The 15,203-nt window shown below is 33.2% G+C and overlaps 2 long non-coding RNA genes across 2 annotated transcripts; one reads left to right on the forward strand and one right to left on the reverse strand.

Moving 5' to 3' along the window:
• The first annotated feature begins 1,004 nt into the window (after window positions 1-1,004).
• On the forward strand, window positions 1,005-5,111 carry LOC132752915 (uncharacterized). Its single transcript, XR_009628874.1, has 5 exons — window positions 1,005-1,328; window positions 1,802-1,874; window positions 4,347-4,414; window positions 4,614-4,677; window positions 4,913-5,111. It is a non-coding gene; the product is annotated as an uncharacterized LOC132752915 (long non-coding RNA).
• Window positions 5,112-14,319: 9,208 nt separating this feature from the next.
• Window positions 14,320-15,146, reverse strand: LOC132752916 (uncharacterized). The gene is made up of 2 exons (XR_009628875.1): window positions 15,004-15,146; window positions 14,320-14,379 (listed from the first exon to the last, which is right to left on the reverse strand). It is a non-coding gene; the product is annotated as an uncharacterized LOC132752916 (long non-coding RNA).
• Window positions 15,147-15,203: the final 57 nt, after the last annotated feature.

Here is a 15,203-nt window from a genome sequence, read left to right on the forward strand (position 1 = left end):
AGATCAATAAAGATTTAATTCAACTCAGTATTCAATGTTCGTTTCTTAACAACGTATACCCAAAATAAATGTTGAACAAGATAAGCTATAATCACCTTGACATTCAAATTTCCTTTTTTAAGCTAGACAATCAACATTTAGCTCAACATTTGATAATAATACGTTTTAATTATTTCAACAAAAATGTTAAGCTAGACAATCAACAATCAGCTAGGCTATCGATATATGTTTCTTAACAATGTAGTTGCCAAATAAATGTTGAGTCAGACCAGACAATCAACAGTCAGCTAGTTATTCAAAATTCCCCATGTTCATCTAGACAATGAACTTTAGGCCTAATATTCGAAATTATTTATGTTTATTTTATTCTTTAAACGAATGTTGAGCGAGACCATCAAAAATCAGTTAAACATTCAAAATTTATGATGTTTTGCTACATAATCAACATCGGTATTTGTGGGTTATATTGTAAGTTAATCTAGACAATCAACAATCAGAAATCTTGTTTCATTGTTTTCTGTCACCATAATTACTCGTCTTCAGCGGCTAATTATATGTGTACCTAATTTGCAATTCAATTACATGTTAAATAATACGGATATTCGAGAATCATATAATTATGGTCACACATCATATTGCCTATTTATTACATTCAAATACCCCGGTTATTCGACAACCCTTTATTCGAATACCCGGCATTATTCGAAGTAGATCGGCGGTCCCGTTTTTATCTCTATATAGACCAATATAAATACGAGCGTATTATTCGAAATGAATTATCCGAATACCTCCTATTTTTCGAAGTAAAATTTCGGTCCCGATTATACAATTATGAAAGAATTTCACACCTATTATTCGAAGTCAGCCTAATTATTATTCGAAGCCAGACTAATTGGCGCAGATCCACTCGCTGACCGGTCGACTTGTGAAAAATATCAACAGGTATGCGTGTATTTAGACAATCATGATGATAACTCTTTGTGTGTTTTTTAATCAATTTAATAGTCTAGTAAAAATAAAATATGACCCAGAACTAATTGCAAAAGTTTTGAATCTTTGTTCATTGAATAGGTCTGGTATATGTATATGTCAGAAAAAAGTTGCACATATAACTCTGTGCACAACTTTTTTTACAAGCGTTCAAAGTTCACAAATTTTAACTTTATATTTTAAGACCCGAACTGTACACCATACACGCAGTTTTTTCCTATGATGTAACAATATTACGTAGGCACGCGCGTCATTGAAAACTTGTCATATGATTTCGTGAAACTTCCGTCGAAAGATAAATATCATTTTTCATCAACAATAGAGTTTGGATGGCAAATGTAAGTTTGTTTTGTGTATTTTACATTTACTTTTATCATTTATGCCTTTTTACTTTCACAATAAGTGCCGTAGTTAAATATAACTACGATTTTATGCTAAATATTTTTGGAAATAAACAGCAAACCAAGATCACCGATAAATGTTAGGAATTGAATTTATTCTGTTCCTTAAATAAACGAAATATATATATTTTTAAGAAGACGATGTTAATAAGACATATTTAATATGAAAACTTTGTATTTTCGACATTATGTTGCTACTTTGAAATGAACAGATTTCACGATTTTTTAATCTACGGAAGACAAAACGGGACATAATTTACGTCGTGAATATGCATTTTTTTTATTATAACAAGGTATTTTTATTGTATATAAAACAAAATTCAGATTTATATATAAATTTATATTTAGATATATATTTTGCATAACTTAACATGTAAATGTACATAAATAAAATCAATACTTAATTTCAGAAAGGAAATCCATGATTTACACACCAATGGTCCTATGATGATAATCCAATGTTCAGCTCTCTCTTGTATCAAGGTGAGTCATACTTTAAGTATTATCTATGCACAATTTCTATCTTTAATATATGTACAATGTTTGTTTTAACTTGTTCTTTTTTTAATATGTCTTTATGTGAAATGAACCTGACACCAGTAGCTCTTCTTAGGAAATTTGCAAAATCGCTCCCGAGCTTTCATACTACGTGATTGCCCGGAACATATAATACATTCCTTATATGTTAACCTTACTTGGTCTGTTGTGATTGCAGTGATTTTTTTACCTCTGCATCCTGAGTCCAGGACTCATTGAATTTGCTGTGGATGCAAAGTTTCAAAAAATGTGCATCTTTTGGATGCATACTTTTTATTGAGTTGGGAGTCCTGTCTTACAGGAATTTGGTAATAACTTTTGATTAATCTCAAACTAATGGAAATAAACTTATTAAACTATTTGACAGTTTTGAATAGTTTCAGTATCAGAAGCATTGTAATTAATGTAGAAATCAAATTCATTTTTTCTTCATTCCATTGTTAATATACCTTTCATATCACTAAAGCAAATTAAGCCTTGTAACTTGGATTTTTCTGCTAAATTTTGGGACTCATAGATTTATAGCCCAGCGAGTCCTAGGACCCACACTGATGAGTTTGTAAAAAAATCACTGTGATTGTATAACTTATTGATTTGATATTTTAACAAGAATGTCGAACGACACATATACCCCCCTTTCTAGCAATTGACTCACATAATTGGTAATTTTATTACAGAAACATGCCAAAAATGGGTACATGGAAGTGTTCAATTATGGAAAAATCAACAGAAACCATTTTGACATTTAAGGCCCATGTGACATTAACCTTTGACCTAATGACCCCTAAATCGTTAGAGGTCATCTACTACTTATGACCAATAACTAGGTGAAATATGAAGACTTTGTAATGAATAGTTTTCAAGATAATCAGCGGAAACCCTTTTGACATTAAAGGCCCCTGTGACCTTGACCTTTGACCTAGTGACCCCAAAATAAATAGGTGTCATCTACTAGTGATGACCAATCACTATGTGAAATATGAAGACTTTGTGATAAATACATTTCAAGATAATCAGCGGAAACCATTTTGACAATTTAAGGTCTCTGTGACCTTGACCTTTGACCTAGTGACCCCAAAATCAATAGGGGTCATCTACTAGTGATGACCAATCACTATGTGAAATATGAAGACTTTGTGATACATACTTTTCAAGATAATCAGCGGAAACCATTTTGACATTTAAAGCCCCTGTGACCTTGACCTTTGACCTAGTGACCCCAAAATCAATAGGGGTCATCTACTAGTAATGACCAATCACTATGTGAAATATGAAGACTTTGTGATACATACTTTTCAAGATAATCAGCGGAAACCATTTTGACATTTAAAGCCCCTGTGACCTTGACCTTTGACCTAGTGACCCCAAAATCAATAGGGGTCATCTACTAGTTATGACCAATCACTGTGTGAAATATGAAGACTTTGTGATACATACTTTTCAAGATAATCAGCGGAAACCATTTTGACATTTAAAGCTCCTGTGACCTTGACCTTTGACCTAGTGACCCCAAAATCAATAGGGGTCATCTACTAGTGATGACCAATCACTATGTGAAATATGAAGACTTTGTGATACATACTTTTCAAGATAATCAGCGGAAACCATTTTGACATTTAAGGTCTCTGTGACCTTGACCTTTGACCTAGTGACCCCAGAATCAAATAGGGGTCATTTACTAGTAATGACCAACCACTATGTGAAATATGAAGACTTTGCCATGAATAGTTTTCAAGATAATCAGCAGAAACCATTCTGACATTTAAGGTCCCTGTGACCTTGACATTTGACATAGTGACCCCAAATTCAATAGGGGTCTTCTACTAGTGATGACCGATCACTATATGAAATATGAAGACTTTGTGATACATACTTTTCAAGATCATCAGCGGAAACCATTTTGACATTTAAGGTCCCTGTGACCTTGACCTTTGACCTAGTGACCCCAAAATCAATAGGGGTCATCTACTAGTTATGACCAATCACTATGTGAAATATGAAGACTTTGTGATAAATACTTTTCAAGATAATCAGCGGAAACTATGTGGTCTACCGACGGACAGACCGACGGACCGACAGACAGACAGACCGACATTAGCAAAACAATATACCCCCTCTTCTTCGAAGGGGGGCATAAAAATGCAAAGTATAACATAGTACGGATATTTTTTGTTATTGCCTTCATTTAACACCTATGGAAATTAATGCCAAATATTCAAATCGTTCTTTACCATTGGCCAAATGGCGTCACGCTTTAGCAATCAAAGTCGAAAAATGAAATGAACGATTATGTCATTTTGAGTATCGGTTCATGCAAAATATACTTGTTTCTTTTAAATACAAAGTTAATATGCTGATATAAATATATTGCTAAATTCATACATGATTTCTCACAAAATATGTCTTTTATTTCTATAGATGATACATGCCACATTACCAAAACATGCTCATGGAACGAACAATGATATGAAGGGCGTTGATTTTCGGTATGTTTATACTGACTACGGTTTATTAAATTAATAAATACTCATGACATTTTCTCTGTAAATGATTTAATATACACATGCTGGCCATTAAGTTTTCGGACAAAGGTTCAATGTGTGTTAAACCCAGGGAAATGACATAGGCTATTTAAGGTAAGCTGAAATAAATACACATTTTATACTGAATATTTCGTTTTTTCAGAAGCCTGTTGTGCATTTCTGATTCCGGCATCTACAATTAGATATCAACATGGCAAAGTCAACAGGTATATTTTGTCTTTACAAATGATGGTTTATACCTTAATACATCATGTTCCGATAATGTGCAAATAATGGTCTGAATACTAAGAAAATCAATGCACAAACATATAAAATAAATATTTCATAAATTATATACCGTATATTGATATTTTGCACTACATAATACTATTGTAACAGCTGAATAATGCATATACAAAAGAATAATATATGCAGATATGTAGATTTAAACTATGCTTTCAGATACTACGGCGTGTGTATTTTGTGCACAGGATATCCAGAATAAGTCCCAAATTGTCACTCTCAGAGAGAAGGGAAGCAACAGTATAAACCATGCCAGCGATCTGAGGAATTCAAGTATACGAACAATTCCAGGCCAAATTGTGCACCAAGACTGTAGACGGGATTTTATTCACAATAGAAACATTTCAAATAGTTCCAATGTTAAGTGTTACCAAGTTAAAAGGCCTTTAAGATCAAATAACTTTGCTTTAAAGTATAATTGCTCTGTTGTAAGCCTGCTAAAGTTGCATCTGCTGAACGTAATTTAGATGTAAAAAGTTTTGATCAGGAAACAAAACATCTCAAATGTTCTGAGAGAAACCATCTGTGGGGAAATGTTGTTTTTAAATACACTATCGTCAGTTTTGGATTTACCAGCGGCTGATGCAATATATCACCAGAAATGTAACCCCAAGTTTCGAACTGGAAAACATATTCTAAAACTGTTTATGGATGGTGAACCATCACTCAAAAAGAGTCCCGGAAGACCGGAAGACAAAGCTGTACAAGTCGCATTTCAGAAAGTTGCATGCTATTTAGAGGAAAATGTTGATGTCCTTATTCGTATACAAGACCTCGTGCAGGTAATGTCCAACAGCTGTGGGGAAAAGGCATACTCTGGAAAGCATTTAAAGAAGAAACTCAAAGATCATTTTCAAGACTCCTTGATAATTACTTCATGTGAAGGAAAAGATGACTTGATATCCTTAAAAGAAACAGCTTCATCTATTTTACATACATTTTACAAGACACAAAGAAGTGAATCCGAAGAGGAACAGAAAAATATTATAATTGAAACGGCAGCAAAATTGATACAAGGTTTTGATGTTAAGGTTTCAAAGGAATACTATCCATCCTTTGCTGATGTATCTTCAGTTGAAAAAAACTTGAATTATGTCTCAGACAGTCTGCGGTTGTTGCTTCAACATATATTTCCTGGAAAGGATATTGCTATGAAAACGGCTGCTATAGGACAAGCCATAATGCAAGCTTGCAGACCTAGAGCATTGATGTCACCTCTCCAAATTGGCCTTGGAGTACAGCTTCACCATCACTTTGCATCAAGGTTTTTGATTGATACACTTTTCAACATGGGGTTTTGTTCTTCGTATCCCGAAGTCATGAAATTTCAAATGAATGCCGCTGCAACGCTCAATACTGGCATTGCTTCATATTTTCCAGGAAGATTTTTACAGTTTTGTGCTGATAATGTTGACCATAACATAAGAACATTAGATGGGCATGGAACATTTCATGGCATGGGTATAATTGCTTGCACTGCTCCTGGATCAAATGTTAGTGTTCCAATTCCAAGAAAAGAAGTTACCTACCAAGAAATCACTGATCTTGGAAGAATTAAGATTAAGTTCTTCCATCAATATAAATCTGAACAAATGCAAATGGTTCAATTTGAATCGCTGTCACAAAAAGAGGAAATTAGCATGAGTGGAGCTTTTGACACTTTTTCTAAAGTTATTTGGCCATTGAAACCATCGAGACCTTCCTGGTCAGGATTTATGCAGTTGTACGATACGAGCACAAGTTCAGTGTTTCCAGGGAAATCAGGGATATCATTTCTCCCAATGATCGACATGAGTCCAAGTGATTTGACTTGCATTTATTCCACACTTTCCTTCATATGTGATCTGTCTCGAAAGTATGCTGTCACGCCAGTCCTTACGTTTGATCAACCGCTATTCCAGAAGGCAACACATATCCTCAACTCCAGTAGTCATGACTTAGGTGGAAATGTCGTATTGAGATTAGGAGCATTCCATACTGAGATGAGTTTCTTGGGCACTATTGGTAATTTGATGTCTGGTTCAGGATTACAAGAAATTATGCAAACTGTTTATGCACCAAATGCAGTAACACATATGCTAACGGGCAAGGCCGTTGCACGGGCGACTCGATGTCATTTTCTGCTTGATACAGCATTACATGCAATACTGATGTCTAAATTATTTGGCACACAACCGCCAAACAAACTAGAATCATTTGAAGAGTCACTAGATACACGAACTGATTTCAGAAGTTGTTCTGAAGACACAGCGATAGAACTTGAAATTTCTAAATTACATGTCGCTAATGACGACACAAAACATATACACACTGATATCCAGACTGAACTTGTTAGTTTGTATGAAGATTTGATGTCTGGTAATATACAGAAACAAGATGTTTGTCACTCAACATGTTTACAAACAATAGAAACCAAATTTACTGAAGCAAAGGAAATCATGAGTTCTAATAGAACTTGCAAACTGTGGTTTCAGTACATGGAAATGATATCCATTTTGCAAAGTTTCATACGAGCAGAGCGGACAGGGAACTGGTTAGAACATCTGCAGTCTCTCCAACAAATGTTACCATACTTTGCAGCTGCTGGTCACTCGTTCTACCTTCGATCCGCATATATATACCTACAGAACATGAAATCGTTGAATAGCACACATCCTGAATGTACACAGTGCTTTTTTGAAAGGTTGTCATGTTGTGAGAAGAAATGATAGATATTGGGGCGGAATCTCAACCGATCTCACAATTGAGCAAGTTTTGAATGAGATCATTAAAAACATCGGGTGGTCTTACCCGAGGTCGAGGAATGACCGAATCACAAAGGACAACTTGGCTTATGTCAATGCCCGCCACAGCACAAATGAATGCTGCTATGCAAGAATTTACAGAAACAGGATATAAAACCAGTGAACAACACAAGGAAGAGGGCAACGCTCGTTCAAAAAAAGATGAAACGGACGTCACTGAATTCATAAAATTTTCTTCAAATTCACAATCCATTTAATGAAACATCTACATCATTGAGGCACATAGAAACTTGTGTTACTGCCCGATGGAAGGGTGAATTGTGATAATGCAAAATATAAATTGGAAATAATATTCTTAAAGACATGGTTGGAAAAGATTTTGAAGGTTATTCATTCAAAAAAATCAAAACAAGCTGTAACCATGAATGAAAAGTCTTCAATCAAGGTACTTGGTGAGCCAGTTGTCATTGATCCCCAGTTGCTGTTTCAAAGATTAATTACTGCTGCTCGATTTGTTGATGGTGATGTATCAAGTGCTTTTCAATATGAACTTAGTAGTATTCCATCTGCCTTGTTTGACAACACAGGACTTCCTAGAGAGGCTAACAAAGCTGCACTTGCTGACGCATTATGGAATTTTGGAAAATTTACAAATCCGGTCCAATTAGATGACATTGCCTCTGAAAATGTGCATGTACTTGACGGCGGCTCGCTTCTTCAGAAGATTCCTTGGGAAAAAGGTTCAACAATTGAAAATGTCTGCAAGCAATATTATTCCTACATCTCTAAAAGGTATGTCAATCCTACAGTCGTTTTTGACGGTTACATGGACCATTCTATAAAAGATGTTGCTCATCTTAGGCGTATGAAAGGCGAAGTTGGTACAAAGGTTGTGTTCGGTTATAACACACCACTGAAAATGAAAAAAGATATGTTTCTGAGAAATGAGGAGAAACAAACAAAACTTCATTTTTTATCTTGGTAATTATTTGGAACAAAGAGGCATTATTATACGCAATTCACATTCTGATGCAGACTTTCTGATTGTTCAAACAGCTGTTGAATATTCTAAAACGAAAACAACGTATGTTATCGGTGAAGACACAGACTTGCTTGTCCTCTTATTGTTTCATGTCTCGTCAGATTCGAAGAATGTATATTTCAGATCAGACAACAATTCGATTCGTCTGAAAACCCAAAAGGTGTGGAATATTCAAAACACACAAAATGTGATTGGAATAGAGATTTGTAATCTCCTACCATTCCTGCACGCTTTCTCTGGTTGTGACAGTACTTCACGAATATACAACATCAGCAAACCGGCATGTCTTAAAATAATGTGTAAAGATGAAGTGTTCCGGCAAAATGCTGCAATATTTCATTCTTCAACAAACAAAAAAGAAATTGTTACAGCTGGTGAAAATGCCATGAAGATTTTGTATGATGGGGCTAGGGAGATAAATTTGAACAGACTGAGATTTCACAAATTTGTAAGTAAAACCATGTCAAGTTCATCTGTTATTCAAGTTCAAAGCCTTCCACCTACATCTGATGCTGCGGCGCAACACTCTATGCGGTCCTATTTTCAAACACAAACATGGATTGGAAATGATAAATTAGATCCAACTGAATGGGGATGGGAACTTCTTGAAGGACGTCTTGTACCAACAAAATCTACACAACCCGCTGCTCCAGATTTTCTTTTAAATATTATCAGATGCAATTGCAAAAAAAATTGCGACTCTAAGAGATGTACCTGTCGCAAACATGATCTCGAATGTTCTGTTGGATGTGGAGAATGTCATGGTATTAGCTGTTCAAACTGTCGGTCTATTTCAGATATTGATTTTGCAGACATGGAAGACTAGATCTGGTTTCGACACAATTCTCTTAGAACATAGTTATCAATTGTACCTGTTTTGTATTGAAATGTATTCATAGTTTGTGCTATTATTAGCAATGTACATGCATCTGGCATCTTTTTGTACATAAGCAATAGGGGTTCTACTTTAAATTATTCATATAAAACTTTGCAGACAAATATGTTCTGTATATTGAAAAGTCTCATATTCCTCGTGAAGTAAATATATGTAACTTGTAATAAAAACAAAAGATTTATTATAATACACTGTTTGCTTGCCATAGGAAGTAGTTATTTAGTATGGTAATTATACTCTTTTATCCAGTGTCAAGTTATACTAAAATTTGTGCACAATACTTTACATTGGTGTTTATCACTTGTGCTAGCACCGAATTATGCGCTATAACCTAAATGTAGTAAACTCTAAATGTACAATGCACGTTTATCAATGCTTTCTTATCTTTGCTTGTGTTGCTTCAAAATGTATTTTCCTCTAATTGTCAATGTCAAAGTTTATCTACTGTAAATAAAAATGTATAACTATATTGTCTGAAATAGAACGATAATTTCAAATTTATAGAATATAGTACCATTTGATGTAGATTACAAGCATGACAATAACCCTACCATATACTCAAAGTGATTTAAGAGTACTTATCGATGTGACAAGCACGTAGTTCTTGTGAATGAGCTAGCCTGTATATACATGTTCTTTATATTAATGTATTGTTGCTTGCCAAATTAGGTAGCTCTTCGAGACATTAGAAATATAGTTTTATTCCGTGTGTAATGTCAAATTTCAACAAATGACACTTAAATGTATATACTACAATTTCTCCATGGTATTTTGGTAATTGTTACTCGCTCTAAATTATACTTACTTGTTGTTGTTCATTTTTTACTTGAAACAAAAAAATCATTCAAATTGCGTTAGATGTTCAGAATGTTAGCTAAAAAAAGTGTACCTGAATTATTCAACGTTTATCTAAACACAAAATTTACAATACACACATGTATGTATGTCCTTTTTAATTCATATGAATACAGTTGACATAATTTACAATGTATTTCTTCATGCATAAATATGTCATTATGTATTGTTTTTACTGTATATATGCATGAAATGGATGATTTGCTGCTTATATATCGAAATTTGACTGGTTGAAATTTTTAACATAAAGTGGGTGGGGTAATTTGACCCCACTTTATCATAAAATTGCCTATGAAAAATGTTTTTAATGTAAATTATATGTATATTTTTGAATTAACATGGACAAAAATTTGTTTGTATGAAGTTTGCATGTAATAAATATGTTTAACTTATATATGGAAGAGGTTTTTTTTAGTATCATCGGAAAATAATAAGTTACACGGATTTCATAACTGAAATTTATAGGTGTCAACTTGAAAGCTAAAAAAATCACACTTCCCCTTCAGCAAAAGAGTGCAACTTTTTTCCTTATATCAAGCAGATATGGTACCATCATAAAATATCAAAACAAAAACTTTTGCAATTAGTTCTAGGTTAGCTTGATTTTCGGGCTAATTTGACTGGACTATAATTATCGAAAATGAAATTAGAGCTATGCACCGTGTCCGATTTTGTTACTGTTATTTCTTGAAAACGACAGCAATAATTTTCATACATAACGTATATATGAATTTGTCAAAACAATCAAAACATTTTTTTCATTAATTGTAACGCTACATGAGAGCCTTTATCCTTAATCGAAAATACCAGAGTTTAGCTGTAAACGTAGTGACAACACGGCCATTATCAAGGCTTTGCGCGAAACGAAACGATACATAATTTAGAATAAAATGCAAGTATTTATGTCTTCAATGTCAATACAATAATTTTTACGCATCTTTTCTTTAATATTTATTTTTCTCGATTGATTACAGGGAGTAAGTGTGTTGTAAACGGTAGTTTTGCTATGATTGGTCAAAGTGGAGTAGTTTTCGTCTATCACAATATTTCGATTTCGATTATTCGAACCCATCGATTATTCGAAGTAACTATTCAGTCCCAGACACTTCGAATAAATGGGGTTGGACTGTAGAAAGAAATTTTACCGATGTGTTCAAACCAAATATTTCTCACATAGCAGCACCAAAAAAGCTAATTACAGGTATGACGATATATTTTTAAAATGAGAGAAATTTAGAGTTTTCTTTGCATATACTCATGTATGATCAACGAATGAACTAAATTAAGTACATACGCATATCATTAGATAGACTGAAAAATTCGAAAGCAACACCATGAAGACTGACGACAAACTATGTAGTTACAACTTTATAAAAATCTCATTAAGTGGTGCTATGACCTAAAAAAGTTAAGTAATAATCCAGTAGATTTTTTTAATTTGAAGGTCCTTCTTCACAGCAATATATGGCTAAAAGCTCTTCCGTAAGGAAAATAAAAGCCATGACCGTGTAAAATTATCGCTTTTTAGACCGGCGATTAATTATTTATGTATATGAAGTTTTCAAAATTTCATAAAAGGAAACTCAATTCTCTCGAGCAAACCGTTATCTAAGAAACTGCGTAAAAACCTCAACTTTCTCGAGCCAACAATCAAAACACCACTTCGGATTTATTATTTTTTTCATCAAGTTAGTGGGTCTTCTTTACAGCAGTATAAGGCACAAAGCCCTAAACGAAGCAAAATTGTCTGCAGATATTCGCGTGTCATGTTTTTTTTTGGGACCAGCGGTTTGTTCTTTCTGTATATTTAGTGAATAAAATTTGTAAAAACACAGCAAAATGAGCGTTTTTCTATTACTTTGGGGAAACATTAGGTCAAAATCGCTTACCCAAGAATAATGACCTCGTTCAAATACCACTTGTCTGATTCCGTTGTGGATATATTATTCCAGTAGATTGGAGAATGTTCTTTAAAGTATTTAAGGTCAAAAGACCTGATCCAAGAAAAATATGCGGTAGACTTCCGTTTGGCTGTTAATTTGTCCCTTGTGTATATAAAGTGTATATATTTTCGTAAAAAACACTATTTTCTAGAATCCCACTTGTCTTATTCCATTGCGGATTGGTTTTTCCCTAATTTTTAAAGGGTTCTTCATAACAGCAATAAAAGGTCATAAGCTCTAAGTAAAACAGTATCCTGGGGATTTCCGCGTGGTTATGTGTTTTGTTTTTTAAAAAAAAGGCCGGCGATTTGTTTTTGCTGTATATAAAGTGTCTAAATTTTCGTAAAAAAAACCATTTCCTCGAGTCAACCTTTAACATACTTTTTGTCTAATTCCGTTGCAGATTTGTTTTTCTATTAGTTTGAAGCGTCGTTGTTTCAGGAATATAATATCTCTAGAAAATTATAAGGGACATGTTGTAGGAAAAATGTAATATCTTCAGAAAACCTTTATCACAAAGTTAGATAGCCTCTTTTATCAGATTATTTGAAACTAGTTAAAGATCTAAAAGAGGAAGGGCAAGCAATGCTTAAAGAACAATAAAACACTAAATATATTCTGACCGTAATTTTATAATTTTAGAAAAAATATCCCAGTCTATCAATTCGTTGAAAAAAAAAAAACAGAAATCTGCTGGCCTTGACTCTATAACAAATGAGATGATCACAGCATGGAAATATGTGTTCCTTGTTGTTTGTGAAAATATTGTTAACTAGTGTGTATTCATCTATTTTCATAAATGGGTATAACATGGGTTTGTTTAAATCGGGTAATCCAAATGCGCCAAAATACTTACAGCGGTAAATTTGTGATGACATTTTTAAGGTGATATAGTAGTATCTTGAATTACAAATTACAATATTTAATTGATAGTGTTGTAATTACTGAAGCACATATTTGTTTCTATCAAAAGTCTAAGACATCTAATAATATGTTTGTTGAGCGGACGTTAATTTATATATTCTTTAGCTGATGAGCAAAATTTAATTACTTTTTAACTTTTTTGTTGATTTTACTGAGGCATTCGACAATGTTATGAATTCTATATCATTTTGTTAATTTTGTACCGTAGAAATCAGTGGACATTTTTACAATTTTATTAAAAATATGTGAATATGTTAAACAGGATAATTCGACGCATGTTAAAATGAAAAAAGATGCTTACTGGATTGCTTTGCTAACAATTTGTGTAAGTCAAGGAGATAACCTTAGTCCAAATAATGTTTTAACTTTTATTCAATTACCTCCCTTCTATTCTCGATATCTCAGACGATCAAGTTACCTTAAGCAATGTCAATTTCATATATCTACTATATGCATATGATTTGTTACTCATATCAAAAGGTTTACAAAAATGTAAAAATAAGTTACTATTATATTGTGAGAATAATGGACAGACATTATATATTAAAAAAGTAATGTCATGATATTTTGTAAAATTTTATCGAAGTACAAAATATGTATAATACAGAAGTGTTGAAATTAAGAATGTTACAAAACTTAACCATAATGCCGTAACCAGTTTCACCATATTTCTGTTTAATATAATAAAAATTATGTGATGAAAGAACATCCCTTTCAACAAAGTATTGTCAAACATCTTTACAAGATATTTGTTAGACCTTGTGGTTTAAGACATATGTTATTATATACATAAACTTATCATGTGTCTTTTAAATGATCTTTTTTTTAACTTTTATTATTAGCTATCTTAGTTTTGCTTAAACCAATATCAGCTAAGCTTATTTACATTAACATCTTTATTTGTTGTGTGAATCATGTTGAAACTTGCCATGTTATGCTTTAATTATTCATTATGATTTTGCTTATGACCCTTGATTGGTTTATTTAACTATTCTTTGAGTTATTTTATTAGTACTTTTACTACCGGATTCATTTGGACTTTGTGTAGGGAGACTGACTGTCGTTATATTCCTTTCATAAGAGCAATGTGGTGAGTCATATACAGTTGTGGTCCAAAAGACGGGAAAACAACAACAAAACAACAACAACAATTGCAAAGGAAGTTGTTTGTACAAACGAACCGATTTATTAGAAAGGATCTTCCGGTAACATTTATCAAACTCCTGAAAGAGAAAAAACGATTTGATTAAGTTTATATAAAATCTATATTAGTTCAGTTCTGGTGTTAAGGAACCTTACAACTTCAAGATACACCCTTCTCGAATGCGTTCATTGAACTAGCAAATGCTCATACTTAGAAATAATTGCTTGAATGAAATAATGGCTTGCCTTTGACATATTTTAAAACTATGCGGCCAGCAACCCTTAGACAACTAGTCGGACGTATAAACTATAGATTCTTATTATGCATTAATTATTCGAAAGTGTTAATAATTCGTATTCTTGTATATTAACTGTAATGGATGTACCCATTTTCTGCTAGAACCGAGGTCAGAAACAAGTCTGTTAGTATACAGTCATGCAACCCTTTACTTCCTAAGTAACAGACCAGGCTCTTTGCTGTTTTTGAAGCTCTTTTTTAAATAAATATTTAAATATATGAATTATAAATATAAAGTTGGACAAACCTATTTTACACATTTAGCTCTTTCAATGCTTGTTTCTAATTTTCTTTTACAAAATAGTCTCTCTTGTCTTTTCAAAGGCTTTTAATACAACAATTTCGATATGTTGTTCAGAAAGTGAAATTAAAAAGAAATATTATAGTATAAAGTAATCCAACTTACAACAACATCCACATGTTACAGGACATGCGACTGCTTCAGCAACACATACTAATTTCGGATCTTTTTCAAAGAAGTGACAACCCGCTCCGTCTATGCATCCGTGAGATTTAGTATCTAAAGAAAACGGAAACCAGTAGAAATGCAAGGGCTGTCTGGAAAGTAAGTAGACTTATAGGCAGTCATATCAGTAGGCAGTTTTT

The sequence above is a fragment of the Ruditapes philippinarum genome, unplaced genomic scaffold (assembly GCF_026571515.1).
Source record: "Ruditapes philippinarum isolate M1 unplaced genomic scaffold, ASM2657151v2 ctg17452_1_1_1_1, whole genome shotgun sequence".
NCBI lineage: Eukaryota > Metazoa > Mollusca > Bivalvia > Venerida > Veneridae > Ruditapes > Ruditapes philippinarum.